At 31.1% G+C, this 17,946-nt stretch overlaps 1 pseudogene across 1 annotated transcript; it reads right to left on the bottom strand.

The window, feature by feature from the left end:
- Positions 1 to 4,277: 4,277 nt before the first annotated feature.
- LOC148201219 (uncharacterized) lies at positions 4,278 to 8,240 on the bottom strand (annotated as a pseudogene). The gene is made up of 3 exons (XR_015785603.1): positions 7,785 to 8,240; positions 6,618 to 6,748; positions 4,278 to 5,228 (listed from the first exon to the last, which is right to left on the bottom strand). The product of XR_015785603.1 is annotated as an uncharacterized LOC148201219 (transcript).
- Positions 8,241 to 17,946: the final 9,706 nt, after the last annotated feature.

The raw sequence follows: 17,946 nt of genomic DNA, 5'->3' as shown, positions 1-17,946 counted from the left end.
CCCATTATGTGTTGTATAAGACTAGTTTGGAAACAGTTTTCGAATTTCTATTTTTTGTTAGGCAGCTACCATCGGTGATGACCGATCTCTCCCTTTACTAATGGATGAGACAGGGTTTTGTTGGCCTATAATTGTTGGGCTGAGTTTCTTCTTATATAGAGATTGCACAGCTTGCATTTTTTCAAGTTTGAGCTTCTTGAGCTAACTGCTTACTTTTTGTTTCTCTGCTTTGAACCATAATCTTATCCTTTTGAAATTTCCTTTTCTGTAATAATTTTTTCCCTTCCTTTTTAAAGGTTTTGGAGTAGAGGAAAGCTGGTAGGTTGTGGAGTTGATGTCTTTGCTGGATGTATGATTTGGTTTAAAAAGTCACATTTGATGATTGCTAACATATATCAAACATGGCCCTGTGATGTTTATGGATTTCGTGTTGCTTGAGCTAGGGTTACTTGGTAATGTGTTTAAAATATTAATTTCCTGGGTTAGGATGGTGTTTGGTTTGTTTTATATGTTCATATTTAGTTTCTATGTTGATACTTTTCTTTTGTTTCATGTTTTAAGGATTTTGTGAAGAAATAGAGAAAACAAGATTATATTATTTGCCATCTTTTTAAAAAATATTTTTTGTACTTTATGAATAAAGCATCATTTCACAATTAAAACAACACAAATCTGATACATCACATATCCTTCAGATCTACGTGGTGTTGAAAGGGGAGAATCATATAAAAAAAATTGTGGGAAGTTGTCATCAAAGAGCCTTGCTGTTAAATTCCAACACGCCGATTTTCTATTGATTAGCTGATCTCAGAAATGGTATTTAATGCGCGTTTCATATTCTCTCTTCTTAAACTTGTGGATTGAAGGTATGAACACTGTAATGTTAATGATCATTTACATTAAGGGTTTGTTAGAACACTTACCGGATAAGAAAATAATAAGGGAAAATAAAATAACTTCTTTATAAGATAAAATTAGTTTATACATTAACTAATTTGCAAAAAATGGTCCTATGTTAGCCTTTTTTTGAAGTCTAGCTTTTAATTCCTGGATAAGTTAATCTTAGTTTATAGGATTTCTTTTTCAATTTTCTTTTCTTGGAGATGTTTATGGAAGAATTTCTCCGAGTAAGCTTTAAAATTATGACCATGAGTGCATGCTCACGTGTTTTTAGTAATTGAAGCTCAAGTGACTTTGAAACGCATATATTAGAAACTTCAATGCAATATAAATGTTTGTTTATAAACATTATTATGGTGAGAAATTTTACAAAGTGAACAAATTCTTTAGACATGTTAATTTATTGCACCTTATTTATTCATGGATTTTACAGAGTTATTGAGAAGAGCAGGTACTTGAAGTTTTGCTTTAGTACAAGAGCTCATTGCCATTGGTGAAAAACAGGTTGAACTTTTTCTGTTGTGTTTTCCTATCATAACCTTTTAAATTCAGGCATAGCCGTATTGATTGCTTTGCATGGATTGTTCCTTGAAATGTGTGAATGATTGTGATAGGACAGTCATGCCGTGGCTTTGGATTGCGATACAATCATGGACACTTTTTACCTTGATGTCATGTCATACTCTTCAGTAAAATATATAGTCCTATTTTTGGGTTCAAGCACGTTATAATGCTTGAGTTGTCTGTTAACCTTTCTATATTGCTGAAGAGGAATTTTGAGTAACTTGAACATTTCAGGTTTTTCCGTAAGCGGAGATGGAGATTGGTTTACCTTTCTCATGTTACAATGTGGTTTCTGAACAACGAATAAGGTCAGACACTCAGATTCACATTGCATCCGAAACTGTAGATCTTCGAACTAGATAGTTGACATGGAGGAACATAATTTTTTGTTATGTATTATACATGAAATTTCGATGCGACGACATTTATAAGGATAGCTCTCATGAAGGGCTTAAAAAATTTAGCAAAATATTTCTGATTTGCACATTACAATGTTTAGATAGTGATACTGTGTAGAACTGATGCATGCACATCTTCACAGTTCTAGTTATTTTGTATACACAAGGAAGAATCTTGAACAGAGAGCTTTTTGTACTTCACTGTAGAAATAATTTCTGATGCCTGGCATTCTGCCTTCCCCATCAATGTGATATGCCAGGTCGATGATGATTTATTTACAGTCTCTTCAACGGATCATTTATTTTCAAGTACCTTATCTCATGCTTTATTATCAGAGTTCATTATAGGGAAGATAACAGAGATTGTTAGAATCATATTCTCGACTATCATATCAAAATTGCAAGAGGGTTTTCCTTATTTGAAGAATCCGATTTTTAAGCATCACAAAAGAAAGCCTGAGAATTGGTCTCTTCTGGGACCTAGATACTTTACATTTAACAGTCTTTTTAGGGACCAACTTCATTCAAGTATATTTATTTATATGAATATTTTTAATTGGATGAATGAAAAGGATTGGTATTTTTATGATGAAACTATTCAATTAAATTAAATAATTGAAATTTATATGAAAGTGTCCATAATTTAAATGACAACTTTTTACGTTTGTATTCCTGAGACAGTACAATTGAAAAACAATTATGGTCAAGGAAAATTCTCATAAATCTCTTTATATATAATAATAGATTCTTTCGGACATATCTTACCGCATTCTCATAATTTATTTACATCTTTATGGTTTATGGGATGGTAAAATGATCAGTTTGCTTTTATCTTTTTTCTTATCTTCTTTTATCTTCATATGGAATTTCATTCAATAATGTATGGATTTATGAGATCGAGATTAACGATCTTTCAAGTTTTATTCGTTCAATTAAGTTTTCTCATAAAGGTGCCTGAAAAAGACAGAAAGAGAAGAAATAACAGGAAAAACGAGCCGAAAAATTTTGCCCACTTCTTTAAGGTTGTTTCTTTTTACACACTTTTTTTTCTTGCTATCCATGAAATTCAAATCTCATTATTTTTTAATAAATTATGAATTGTATATTTCAAAAATTACTTTCGAATATAAAAGCATATTTCAAAACATTTAGAAAATATATGTATTTCGAATCATATCTGGATTTGAAAATATGTTATGAATTTTACAATCTAAAATATTTAAAAAAAATTACATTCTAAAATACATTTTGAAATATGTATCTCAAGATGCATTTAATAAAACTTTCGGAATAGGTGTAGGTAAAAAGGTGCAGGATAGAGAGAGATTAATCATTTAGGACTTTTAATATAATTTAAATGAGAGGTAAAATGGAAATATAAATATTATATGGGTGCAGAAAGAATAAAGGAAGAAATTACGAGGGTATGAAAATCAATTGTTCAACTTAGAATGAACTTGAATTCTTGGAAAATTTTGGAGTGTTAACAGAAGTCTAATGGTAACATAATACGAATTAGTCCAATCGCACTTTTCCTTTATATACTGTTGTACAATTATTTTGTCAGCAACAAGAGTTTTTACATTGAGCTTAACCCCAATGGCAGAAGAAGCAAAGAAGAATAACTAGCAAGAAAAATCCAACAAAGGACAACAGCAACCTTCATTATTTAGCTTCCATTTCCATCTTCATAAACATCCTATAAGCGATCATCAAAAGAACTCCATGCCACAATTCAACAATCTTCCAGGCTAAGAATTTCAAATGAATTCACTATGTAACTTCAAAACGCGTACTCCCAAATAGTAAAAATATCCATTCTAAAGGATAATCCCTTACAGAATATTCAAATACATTTCAAATTCTACGTTTTGAAATGGCTTTACTGGCTTCCGGAATTGCTCCTGCATCTCAATGATTTTTCCCAAAGGGATAAGTCTTCTGCAAAGGTGTTGAATTCTCTCTCGAATAGGTTTTCCTGAAAGGGTTGTTGAGTTCTTTTCGGAGTTGATTGTCAGGGAACATGAAAAACTTGGGTGTTGCACCCTGTCAAATTTCTTATCCATCCATCAAAAAAGTTACCGAATTTTTTTCCGTAACAAAGACGATTGCTATCCGAAAAATAAGTTCCAGAAGTGTAAGGATGCAGAAAGAAAAACGACGATGTGCTGGAAGCTATTCCCGTAAAATTTTTGTAAGAAACAGAAGTCTAAATTCATTTCATTTTTTTTAGAGGTGCAGCCGAGATTCTTACTGTGTAGGAAGAAATAGCCGTTCCAAACTTGTACATTCACCAATCTTTGTTTTTCCAAAACCCACAAAAGAATCACTACAACTAAAAAAATGATTATATGAAACCTAAGGTTGGGAACTCAGATCCTTTCAGCCCTGTATTTTCTTTTAAGATGGACAATATGAAGCCATTTAAAAATAAATAAATAAATTGAAGTATTTTCTGGCATAAAAGTAATGCCCCTATTCGAAGAAATAAATGTGATATTTGATTTTTTTTATGTCCTTCTACATTGTTTTACTTCCTCCAATCTATCCACTGGTGTAGCAGCTAATGATTCCATAACCTCTCAAACGGGGTCAAAATTGTGTTTGATATGGACACTATACATTAATCAAGTGCAGCTTTATTTTTTCGACCAGTTATTGGCTTGGGCAAGCCATCAAAGATTGGTTTTCCAATGGCTGCAGTTGAGAGGGCCTGCAAATCTGGTTTCAAATTCCACATTGAGGTTGGCCAAATGGATGAGGAGCCACTGTTATCTTGATCATGTAAACAGGAAGTACTTGATGATTTCCTCACCCTGGATGAACCTTCATTTAATGTAGCATCCCCCATACCCATTGCCGCAGGACTCAAACCATTTTGCTCGGAATCAGTTGCCAATGTAGTTCGGCTAGCTACTTTCTGTCTCAGAGCTAAGCCCTTTCCAGTTCTTGGTGGAAGAACACCAGTGCTGCTATTATCCTCCCTCAGAAGCAGCTCAGGTATCCTGCTAAAGTCCGCCACAGATTTCTGACGTCTCTGGACAAGATTGTAATTCCATTTGCTGGAGTCAACTTCCTTGGTTATTGCAGCTGATGCCTCATTTGATTTTTCCATAATCTCTTCCAAAATTACATTGACCAAGCTTTTAGATTTCCGGTGATGACTGAGAGGTCTGCCAGACGTAGTAAGTTTCTGGGGAAACCATCTTCTGAGGGAATTGAGGACCCTTTAAGTCCATAGAAACCCTGTAATGAGCTCATGGCTGGTGAGACCTTCCGCTCAGATGACTTCATTTTAAGTGATGGGAATGAATCAAGCAGATCATGGTGTGCCTAGTAGGAGAATTGTGATCTGAATTACCGTATCTGAAGAGACAACATTTATGGCCATAAGTGATTTAAATGCTAATTGGAAAGAAATCACAAGGTAGTGATGATATAAAAAGAATATTGAAAACAGCATAAATAGTGCATATTATAGATCTATTATCTTTAATTACAAATTCTTCTGAAATTTCTACATAAGCCCCCAATTCCTGTTCACAGAATTTCATATGGTAGGAAATTAATACAAATGACAGGTTACAGTCATAACAAGGCCCGAAGGATACCCAATTACAGTGTAATTAAGATAAAATGAAAGTCTTAGGCAGCAAGTTTAAACAAAAGAAGCATTTAAGAAACAGAGGAATATATCTTCAACCAGCAGAACAAATTTCAACACTATGATGAGCAATATTATCCACCATGTAAATTTCCTATGACTGATTAACATTACCAACCCATTTTACACTGCATTATAAACAATCTTTATTGCCACAACCATGGCCATAATTTATTCTTAAGCATCCATCAGAAAACAGATTCTGTACCCAAGTCCAATATTAAGCCTGTTGAACAAATAAAGACCTGGCACCTCAAATGTATAACAACAAATTATACTCATACTGGTGAATTCACAGTCATCAAAATGAAAATCTTTAAAACAAGTATACAGGATTCATCCATAGTAATTATCTAGAAAGCAAGTACACAGACATATTATAGAAGAAAACAAAGGAGCCATACATAAAGGAAGAAAAAAACATGATAAATAGAAGAACGTGTTCAAAAGATAACAAAGCAGAATAACAGAAATCTCAATGATATTATAGAAACAAGAAACTAAAAATAAACTGACCTAATGATGGAACAAAGCTAAGGATTTAATTTTTCTCGATTACAGCATACAAAATGGTTTTACAATGACAGCGAATACAGTCTTAAAACTACAGTATTGAATTTCATTCTAAATGTGTTATCAGTTTCTCACCTTAATCTTCATTTTCTGCTCAGGCTGTACAAGCATGCCCAAGAAATACACTAAACCAAAATATCAAACTCCCTATGAAAGCTCATATAAGGTAAGAAATCAGAAATTCCTCACCCACCACCTCCCTTTTGTTGTATACAAGATACTTTTCTCAAATATTTCAGTAGCACCAAAACGTATGAGGTAGCATTTGACACACAACTAAAACATACTGGAACATTTTTTATTACATTCTCCTTAGCTCCACCCTTTAAGAGGAACCAAAATATACTAAATGAGTTAAACTTATGTCCCCTATTCTATACTCTTTTTAAGATATACCAAATATAGAACATGACCTACATGTGATGCTCTGTCCCGGCCTAAACTGTTCATCAAATGCTCCCTAAGACTTAGTTTCTTGTATTTAATGCTTTTCCTCAATCCAACAAAGATAAACATACCCAGGAGTACTGGAACCATTTGATAAACAAGGTGACGGGGGGTGTCTTCCAGGTAGCGGAATGTGGAGAGTTTTAAGAGCAAACATTTGATGGTCCGTAACAAGGTTATTCAACCTTTTGACATCTGCAACCTACAATTTTCCAAATAAAATAGAGCAGAAGAAATTACATTTCATTGTACAACTCAAATTGATAAAAGAAAAAACTTCAGAAAAAAGAATTCAACACAGTGCTCCCACCAAAAGTGGTGCCAGAGAAAGGCAAGCAAAACGATAAACAGTTCAGCAAACATTCGGAACCGACTAAACCAAGGAAATCGACAAGGAAATAATACCAATGCAAAGAAAAATACATAACCATTTAAAAACAGAAAACAACGTGAGTTTTCACCATTATTAATAGTATCTCTTCGTCTTACTTTTGCCTCAAATTTCCGGTCATTTAACTTTTTCTCATACACAAATGATGACTCTGCCCGAAACGTCTCAAGAGGAGATCATATCATATCACGTCCATCTGCTAAATCCTAATTCAATATCCCCAGGTACAGTTTCTGATCAGAATTGAAATTTCAACTAGATAATCCAAATAACAAACCTTTGCATCAAAGGTCATGGTACATTATCAATCAAACTGCAATTCTAATTAGAAAACAACATCAAAAGCACCTAAAAAACTATATCTAAGTTTTTTCAAAACATAGTTTGCACCCCCATCTCACGCCACAAAAATTACGTGAATTTGACTTTTATAGCACCCTTTCATCACCGGATCCCCTCTTGCGTGAATTTGACTCATATGGTACCATTCCATCATAAAATTCCCGCTGGCATGAATTTCACTCATTAACGACCCTCTCTCATCATTAAATTCGTCCTTGCATGAATCTTACGCACACGGTACTTTTTATTCATCAAACCGCAACTTCCGTGAATTTGGCTGATATATGACACCCTTTGATCATCAAATTCCTCCTTGTACGAGTTTGACTCATACCCTAAAATCTTATGCTCAGCTTCCCGGATGGGGCAAGACACAAGCGCGTGCACTTAAACCATCAGCAACACAATTTCCAATAGTTTCTCAAGCAATCAGAATCAAGCTGATAGAGAGCAAAAATTATAAAACAACAAGTAAATAAAAGAAAAAATTAAACAATAAAAGTACCTCAACACCGTACTTGATAGCTACACCAGCCAATGTATCGTATTTGGAAACATGGTGTTCAATGTATCCAAGTCTGGGAGGCGAAGAATTCAGCGAAGAAGGCTTAGCAGGACTACGTTCTGCGCTGGGTACCTCTCCGTCGTAATCATCAAACACAAACCTATCGTAACAGTATCCATTGGTGTTACTATAGTTATTGCTATTGCTATTGCAATTTCTTTCCACTTTTCCCTTTCCATCGCGTATTTTCAACCCACGCTTCAACATCGCAAACCCATTTTCATATGAATTGGAATCGATCAATCGATTGATCAATCAACGAACGAACGAATGGACGAATGCCGCTTCGTTCGAATTCACGGATCTCTGTTTGTCAGCGTTTTCTTCCTTTTTCTCGGAAAACGAAGGAAATTTCTTTTCTCTCTCTTCTCTTTCTTTTTCTCAGTTTAAGTTAGAAAGATTTTTTTGTTTTGTTTTAAATAATAAATATTCCAATTAATATTAAATTTAGAGAAACAAGTTTTTGAGGAAGAAAAATACAAAATTAGAATATTGATTTTCGGTCATTAAAATCTTCACTAGATATTACGTGCTAATTTGACCTTAGTTTTTTTACACAGCTTTAACGATATAATCATTGATAATTTTAAATTCTCAACATTTAGATTAACGAATAACAATTTAAATAATACACAAAATGTATTAAAAACAAAATAGAAGATTGTAATGATAGCAAAAAATAACACGGAAGCCAAAATTGTGTTTACGGAAAAGAGAATAGAAATTAAAATTATTTATGTAATTAATTATTTCTTGTTTTATACATCAATAGTTTTTAATTTATTTCAATTAAAGCCTGTTTAAAATAATATGTATATTTTACTATTAGTTAACAAACATAAAATTTTAAATATTTACTATCATTTATTTTTATTTTATTTTATTCTTTAAATTACACAAAATAAGAATTCACTTTAATCAAACTAGTGAAAATATATGAGCATGTGTGTTTACATTTTTATAATAAAAAATAATAAAGTTATTGTTATTACTTAAAAGATTAAAATAATTTTTCTAATTATTATAAATAATTATTTTTTTATTTTGTAGATAATTTTATGATTAAAAAATAATTAAATTTAAAAATATCGTCAAATAAAAAAAACACTTAAATGAAACAATCACTTAAAATAATAATTTTAATCTAAAATAATATTTATTTTTAATTTTATTGTAAAAAATATTTTTTATTTTGTAAGTAGTTTTATAATTAAAAAATGATTAAGTTTAAGAAACGGCTAATTTTAAAGAAAATATAACTTAAGAAGTAAAATTCATAAAATAATTATATTAATTTAAAAATAAAACATTAATTTAAATGGTAAAATTAGAAAATAAATATAGACACACACAAAAAAATGAATTTTTTATATATAGGTATAGCTAATGTCTAATTTTAAAAAATAATTACAAATTTACCATCTTAAAAACAACTGATTACATTTTTTTCTAAATTAGATAGCTAACAAAATCTTTTAGATTGTAATTTATAAATATAAATCAATAACTGTCAATTAACTAAATCAATATTTTTCATTTAATTATATTAGTAACTAATTTGGACACTAGTTTATATTCTAAAATATCAAGTACAGTTTTATATTTAACACAATATATATGTATATATAAATTAAAAAAATATAGTAATTAAAAAAGTGTGACCACTCCATAAAATATAGAAATTATAACTTAAATGATAACTTCCGAAAAAATATAATGTAAGACCAGAAATTTTTTTATAAAAATATTTATAATGTTGAATATTTTACTATAATTAAAATCATAGGAAAATTTTAATTTAGTTAAAAAATAAATATTAAAATTTGTATATGAAAATTAAATTAACAATATGTACACATGGATATTAAAATATTTTCACATAGACATTAAAATAATATTTTCACATAGATATTAAAATAAAGGTTTAATACGTATTTTGGTCCCTCTTTTCGTAGGGTCTGTTCAAATTGGTCCTACTTTTTTTCAAAAGTTCACTAAGATCCCACTTTTCGCAAAAACGATGCACGTTAGTCCTTTTTTAGGTTTAATACGTGTTTTGGTCCCTCTTTTCGTAGGGTCTGTTCAAATTGGTCCTACTTTTTTTCAAAAGTTCCCTATTTTGATCCCTATTTTGATCCCTCTTAGTGAACTTTTCGTATTTTGGTGAGCTGTAGATTTTGATCCCTCAAAAGTTCACCTCAACGAAAAATGTACAGCTCACCAAAATACGAAAAGTTCACTAAGAGGGATCAAAATAGGGATCAAAATAGGGAACTTTTGAAAAAAAGTAAGACCAATTTGAACAGACCCTACGAAAAGAGGGACCAAAACACGTATTAAACCTAAAAAAGGACTAACGTGCATCGTTTTTGCGAAAAGTGGGATCTTAGTGAACTTTTGAAAAAAAGTAGGACCAATTTGAACAGACCCTACGAAAAGAGGGACCAAAATACGTATTAAACCTAAAATAAAAGTAAAATTTGGCTATAAAAAGGAGAATTTAACTTTTAAGTAATTGAAAGAAAAGGTGTTGAAGATACAACTTACTTGCATTTCCTATCATTTCATTGGTAAGGAAAAGGCTATAATTTTTTTAAAATTGATTTAACGTTTTAAGCTTAATTTTGTTATGTCGTAAATTTGATAAATGATTTAATGTTTAAATTGATGAAATGGAGATCTGTTGTGGTGTTCGAACTATTGGTTTGTTTGACTTAGGGATTTTAATTATGGGATTAGGTTACCTGTGTTAAAATTATCTAATGTATATTTTGAACTCAACAATGAATTTTCATTAAAGAAAAAGCTAAACATTAGAAGATTAGCTGACCTAATGCAATCAAATTAAAAAAATTAGGATTTTTTTCGTTACTAGTTGAATTAAAGCTAAAATTTTAACAATTAATTCTAAAAACATGGTTCTTTATGTTTGACTATTCAATTGTTTATTGTAGAGTTGTAGTTAAAACAGTTTTTTACCTAAGATTATTGTAGTTTAGATTACTGACAATTTTGATTTATGTTCTTATTTAGTGCGTAACATTTTCTATAATAACAAAATTAATTTGATTCTTTTCGTATTTTATTTTTATTTAATTATTTTAATTTAATGTAAAAATATATTTTTGGTGTTTTGAGGTAAATAAATATTTTTTTTCGTTTAGATGTAATTAATGGAAAGCAAATGAGGTAATTAATGGAAAGCAAATGAGGTGGGACTAATGTTTTCATTGAATTAAATTATGTGTTGAGCATGATTATTGAACTCGTGAGTTTATGTGCTCATTCAATGCTTATGAGTTAACTTGTAAGCAAACTTAGATTTGGTGTATAATTGGTGGGCATGATCTAAATTGCGAGCTTGCTTTCAATTGGGTGAGTTCGTGATTTATTTTTCAATTGAAAATGACTTTGTTTTTAGGGCTTACTAAATTAGGAATTTATGATTTAGTTCACTTACAAAACTCGTCTTCTTCCTTCGTTTCCTGATGCTCTTCTTTAAGTCGTTTGCGACTTATGTCAATTATTGTCACATTCATGATTGTTGTCGACCACCATCTCACCGTCAACGTGGTCATGCCTCACCTCTTTTGTTGCATTGTTTCGCACTTGTAATGGGTCACATTGTTTCACACTCTTGCACCTTCCTCTTTTGTCGCACTGTTTCGCACTCGCAGTGGATCAAGTCTTCCTGTAACGCCCCGGCAACTTACAGGGACCGTTGACTGCCCCCACAGATCACCACCAGACTTTCCAGTGTGCTTTGTCCTCACTCGCACACTTTCCAGGAAAACTTCCCGGAAGGTCACCCATCCCAGAATTACTCCAGGCTAAGCACGCTTAACCATGGAGTTCTTATGAGTTAGGCTACCGAAAAGTAAATGCATTTTGGTGATATGAGTAGTCAAATCAATTCCTTTAAGCTATCCTTCAACTGTATAGTCCCATACCTATACAGTCTCCAAATCCCTCTCATTCCGGTGTATGTTCGATTCATCCATGTACCCCTTCCACCCGAAGCTGCCAGGAGCCGCTCCTTGTCTGTGCCCCCTGCACCATGCTTCTTGCACCGGCGTCACTCCCCGCCCTCGTCTCCGTGCCCGGGTGTCACACTTCCCTTGTTGTGTTTGTCGTGGTTGTTGGAATTGATCTAGTGTTTGTTGTGGTCGTTGGAATTGTTCGACACTCATTTCCTTTGTTTGTGTAAGTGAAAATAATTGTTGCAAATGGTTTCTTTCTAATTTCTTAAGTCATCCTTTGTTTCACTTTTTTATTTCTCCGCCCCTCCTTTCTTTCACTTTTTAATTCTCAGCCCTCATTTGTTTGCATTGGTCTGGCCTTCTCTGCTTTTAATTTCAAATTGTTTTTAATTGCTGCATTGTTTAATTTTTTATTTGTAGTGAAAAAGTTAGACCATTATGCTAAAATTGCATCAAAATCAGTGGATATTAATCCAAGTGCATCTTTATATATTAAAAGTACAAGTAAAAAGGCTTAATATCAATTTTGGTCCCTAATTTTATTAGGTGTGTTCAAAGTGGTCCTCCTATTTATTAGAAGTTCATAACGGTCCCATATATTGTAAAAAAGTTTCAAATTAGTCCTTTTTGCTTACCCGTTAAAAATTCTAATGGTGTAATGCCCACCCTAGCAAAAAGTGAATGAATTGTCCATAGTTATTGATTGTGTGGTAGACTCAAGTCAATTGACTTGGCAACGTCAGGTTTATTGATGTGAAAATGTTAAAAGTTGAAGTTATCGAGTAAAAGGAAAGGGTTAGGATTCGGAAGTTCTTCTCTGAATTAAGCAAAGTCGTTGTGGCGAATAACCTCAATTTGGTGAAATTGGTTTCAATTTTAATGAATAACTCCAATTTGGTGAAATTTATTTCAATTTCGTGTGAGAGCTCCTTCGTTCTTCCATCAACCACAAATCCTCCATTACCTGCAACAAACCCTAAATCCCTAATTTCTAGAAATCCTAATTCTCCAAATTTCAGAAACCCTAAATCGTCAACCATGAGAACCCCCAAATTTGCGAATCAATCTCTTGCGACTTTTGCCTCCGTTAGAAACCAAATCGCACTCATAAGAACCTCGCGAGCACCACCGCAAACCACTATTCTCCTTCAACCTTCGAGCAACACTATTCTCATGCAACCACCTCTTCCACCATGAAATCGCACGGCAACAAAACTCTCAAATTGTGCTGCCACCATCATCGAGCTACATACAACCACAAATAAACCTACAAATTAAAACACAAAGGAACCCTAACCACTTTGAACACACCTAATGAAACTAGGAACCAAAATTGGTATTAAACCAAGTAAAAATGCTCCGAAAAACCAGTCAGACATTGGATAGAAACATGAATTTGATATTAGTGGTAATGGAAGAAAAGTTAAATATAACCATTGCTCCAAGATTGTGAGTGAATGCATATTTAGATTCAAACATCATCTTGTTGGAACAATGGAGGATTTTGAAGCTATATAATTTTATGAGTTTATTTGAATTAATATGTTATTCATATAATTTTTGTTTTCATGTAAAGTAAACTCTTATGAGTTTATTAAGCTCTCACAAGTTTACGTAAACTCTTAAATTTGATAATTTAGGTGTTGAGTGACTGATATTTCCATTGACTTAAATGATGTATGTGTGTGGCTTCATGAAATATGAGTTAAAAGGATTAATGTGTGAATGTGTAGTCTTTCTTGAGAGGGGAAAATGTACTTTGTGTATAATCATGTTATGGTGTATAAATAACACTAGATGTGTGTTGCACATCATCCTACCTTTGCTACTTATTACAATCATATAGATGAAATAACTAGTTGGGTGAGTTGAGGAAGATTTATATCTAAAAGGTTGGTAATAACCATTCTCAAGTAGATTTAAATTTACACTAGCATATAATGTGGTTCAATTTTTTATACAAAAGAATTTATAAATTTATAAATGATAGGTGCACTATCTTTTTATACTAATTTATACATCGATTTTTCGAAGATTCTGTTTATGGTTAATTAAGATATGAACGAGTTTATTAGAAACCGAGCTTTAAATTTTGGTTGTATGAATTATAAAAGTGGTGTAGTTATATTCTAAATTTATAGATATGAAATTGGTTATTTTCTATTATTTGTAATTTGTGCAGTTATTTACTTGTTAATTTTATTATCTTTTTATTTAAAACCTTAAATTTTTAAATCAAATTTTAGCTTATCCTTTCATTTTTTAAATGTATTTGTTTTTGGATGATCGTGTGCAAATACAAGAGTAGAAGATATAGGAGGTGAGAGAATCTCGACAGTGCTATAATTCAAGAGTAGGAAAACATTTCATAAAAATTATTTATAATATTGAAATACTTTATTATAATTAATATAAAACCATAGGAAATTTTAATTTAGTTAAAAAAGTGATATTAAAATTTGTGCCTGGAAATTAAATTCATAATATTAACAGATGGTTATTAATATCACTAAGTTTTCTTAAAAGAATTTTGCATATTAGTTTCACACTTTTTTTTCATTTATGTAGCATTCTCCTTTTATAGTCAAATTTAAACTATTACTTTAATATCCATGTGAAATTTTTTAATAATATTTTAATACCCGTATGTAAACTTTTAATATTAATTTAATTCCCATGTTCAAATATTAATATTTTTAATATGTAAAACTATTTTAATATTTATGTAAAAACTTAATAATTTTTTAACACCATGTGTAAATATAATTAATTTAATTCTCATGCACAAATTTTAATATTATCTTAAACTTAGCTCATTTTTTAAAACTTTTAACTAAATTAAAATTTCCTATAATTTTACATTATAATAAAATATTCAATATTATAAATATTTTTATAAAATATTTCTTGGGTCTTATATTTCTCCAACGATAAAAATTTGTATTCTCAAAAACTACTTATTTCAATAATTTATGAAAAGAATGTGCACTTTGATGAAAAACTTATAATATTTATGTAGTTGTCATCCAAAAACAAGTGAATTAATGAATAAATTAAGGGGAGAAATGAAACAGTTAAATAAATCTAATACCACTAGAAGGAGGCTTTAAAGAATTAATATTTGATTACAAGTAGAAGTTTCATCATAATTAAACAATTAATATTCTATTACAAAGTACAAGTTTGAGCTAGGAATATGAATTAGAAAGTATTAGAATATTAATAATATGCTCTTACCTTTCCTTCAATTATGTTGATCAAGTCCTCTCTGAGAAGTTCAATATGAAAGGTGGTTTGTAATGTAAGAAGAATTATTTTAATATCGAAACATGATCAAGACATACAAGACTAAAACCATTTAATGAGATTTTTTTTCTTTCTAATATTTATTGTTGTATTTTTATGGCCACAAAATAATTTTAAAATATTGTATGATGCTTAAGCTTGAGTTTGAGTCTCCTCACGTAGTTGTCATATTTTTCTTATTTTTTATTTTTCACTTTTGACTTCTTCAACTTTGGACAATATGTTTTCATGTACCCTGATTTTCTACATCCATAGCAGATAACCTCTTGATTGTATTCATCTTTTTTTTTACAGTTCTCAAGAGCTCATCCATGTGACATTCTTCATGTCTGCGCTTCCTGAATGGCTATGGTTTTGAGTTTCCCAGTCTTATGTGTTTATCAATGGCTACTTTAGATATTTTTAATTTACTACGAATAATATATCTTAAGAAATGAATTTTAACTTAATTTTATAATTTATTTATAAGATAAGGTTTCATCCATTTATATATTTTTAATTTATTTTATTTTTAGTTGACGTGGAATTTTTAATAATAAATAAAATAATATATTTAAAAAAAACAACAAATCTGGTTAAAATACATTTTAACAATGATTTTAAACTCATGTTAAAAAGTAAATTATAAATTTAACTCAAACTTATAAAATTGAGTTGTAAAGTAAAATTTGTATATATTTATATACTTTAAATTATAGTTGTCAAAATGGGTCACAACCTGTGGGCCAATCCAGCCCACCACGGATTCAAGTCGGATTGGGTTTGAAAAAATTATATTTTTTTTATGCGCGTCAGATTTCAATCCGGCTCATTTAAACCCGGCTCATGCAGGTTGAACCCGTGGTGGGCCACCACCTACCTAATTTTATTTTATTAAATTTTAATTTTATAAAAAAATATTTATTTTTTTTTCTTGAAAAAATTATTTAAATTTCTTATTTTCATAATTAATTAAACACTCATGTTGTGAGTGAAATTTGGGAGTGAAATTTGGGAGTGAAATTTGGGAGTGAAATTTGTTTAGATTTGAATTATAGAAAGTTTGTAATTTTTTTTATTTTAAAAAAATTGTAATTAAGTGAATTAGTGAGTCAACCCGTTTACCCATCAATCCGTGGTGGGTCGGGCCGTGTTTGAATTTTTCTGACTCGCTAATAAATGATTCGGATTGAGTTGACTCACTAAGTAACTAACCTGTGGTGTACCGGACCGGATCGGGCCAGGTGGCCCGTTTGATAACTCTACTTTAAATTTGACATTATTATAGTCGAAGTGAATTTCAAATAATATATATATATATATATATTAAGTTTAAAATTTTTATTTAAAAAAATGAGTAAAATGATGAATTATATTTATATAACTCATTTGGTTAAAAGTACTATAGGGATTAGTTTTTTTATTTTATTTTCTTGTGCAGAAGCTTTCAGGATAGTTTATATTATTTTGAGATCTTTTGGGGACTATAAGGTAAAAGGAATGAGAGGAAATTTGAGAAAAATGAGAAGGATTTGACGTGAAAGTGGGTGATTGATTCTGTTAATTTGAAGAAAAAACGTGCTTAGTTATTAAGACAAGTTGACTTTTGATAAAGGTTAGAAAGTAATACATAGAGGAGAAAGAAAAAAAATGCTTTGGTTTTGAAGAAATACCTTCCCACTTGCATAAGTTTCGCGTTATTCATCTAAAGTTGATGTCCTTTTAAAATTATAGGATTTGTGAATTAAAGATACTTAGTTATATATTTTGACTATAATATAATAATTGATAATAATTTACGTGTCTTTACTTACACAACAACTTGAAATTTGGATTTAAAGTCCGCGAGATCTCATTAGAGTGATTTGTTTAAATTTCAAAGTGACAGACGTTGATTACCTTTATAGTAAAATTAACAAGACAAAAATAAAAATGAAACTTGTAGATCAATTGGTTCTGACTAATTTGAAATATAACTGGTGAAAATTATATTTCTTTGTATATCAAAGATATATAATATTGAGTTTATGTTTTTATCATCTATTTTGAGGATTTTTCGTATATCTAGACAACTTGTTATTTATGTTGGTCTATTTGTCTGTTGAGATCATTGTGAAATTCCGATACTCCATTGATTTTGCATTTCGGTTGTGATGTTTGTGCATACTCTTATTTGGATTGATGAGAGTGTCTGCGATTTTTCTTTATTTTACGTTGGGTTTACCTATTTTGGTGTCTTTCGAGATCAGCGTTCTCACGATCGGAGTGGCGAGAACGTCCTCAGGTTCCTTTCGCTCTATGCTCGACTTACTTGTCTAATCTTCTTGAGCTATGCGTTGAGGAGAGCGATCCTAGCTCCCACTTGAATCCCGTCAAGTTGGCAGGTTGTCTCTCGTCTGAGAATTCCAGTCATCCTTTTCTTGGGATAAAGGCGAGGTTAGAGGGATGACCTCTCGTTCTTAAGGTTGGTCAACCTTTGTTGGAGCTTTTTTTGGTTCGTTTGTTGCTAGGTGCGTAGGGCCTCAAGCTCGACGTCATGTTGCCTGTGTTGTTCATCATGTTGTTGTATGAACATTTGTACTTGCTAAAGGATTGTCACACGGTTGACTTCCATCACGTGGGAGAGTTGTGAGAACCTTCGACTAGTGATCATATATAGGAGGATAGGTCGGGGAAACGTTTTACCGAGGCCCCATATGGGCTAAATGATCTTATAAATATCTTAATCGTGGACTTGCATACAAATGTCAGGATCCTAAGTGTGATATTGAGAGATCTAGTTGTCTAGAAAGGGTCTCCTTACTGTTGAGAGGGGAAAAATTGATTTGTAAAAAACT

The sequence above is a fragment of the Vigna umbellata genome, chromosome 4 (genome assembly GCF_029865625.1).
Source record: "Vigna umbellata cultivar VRB3 chromosome 4, Vumbellata_1.0, whole genome shotgun sequence".
Lineage (NCBI taxonomy): Eukaryota > Viridiplantae > Streptophyta > Magnoliopsida > Fabales > Fabaceae > Vigna > Vigna umbellata.
The sequence above is the reverse complement of the archived record's forward strand: the minus strand, read 5'-3'. Positions and strand labels throughout refer to the sequence as shown.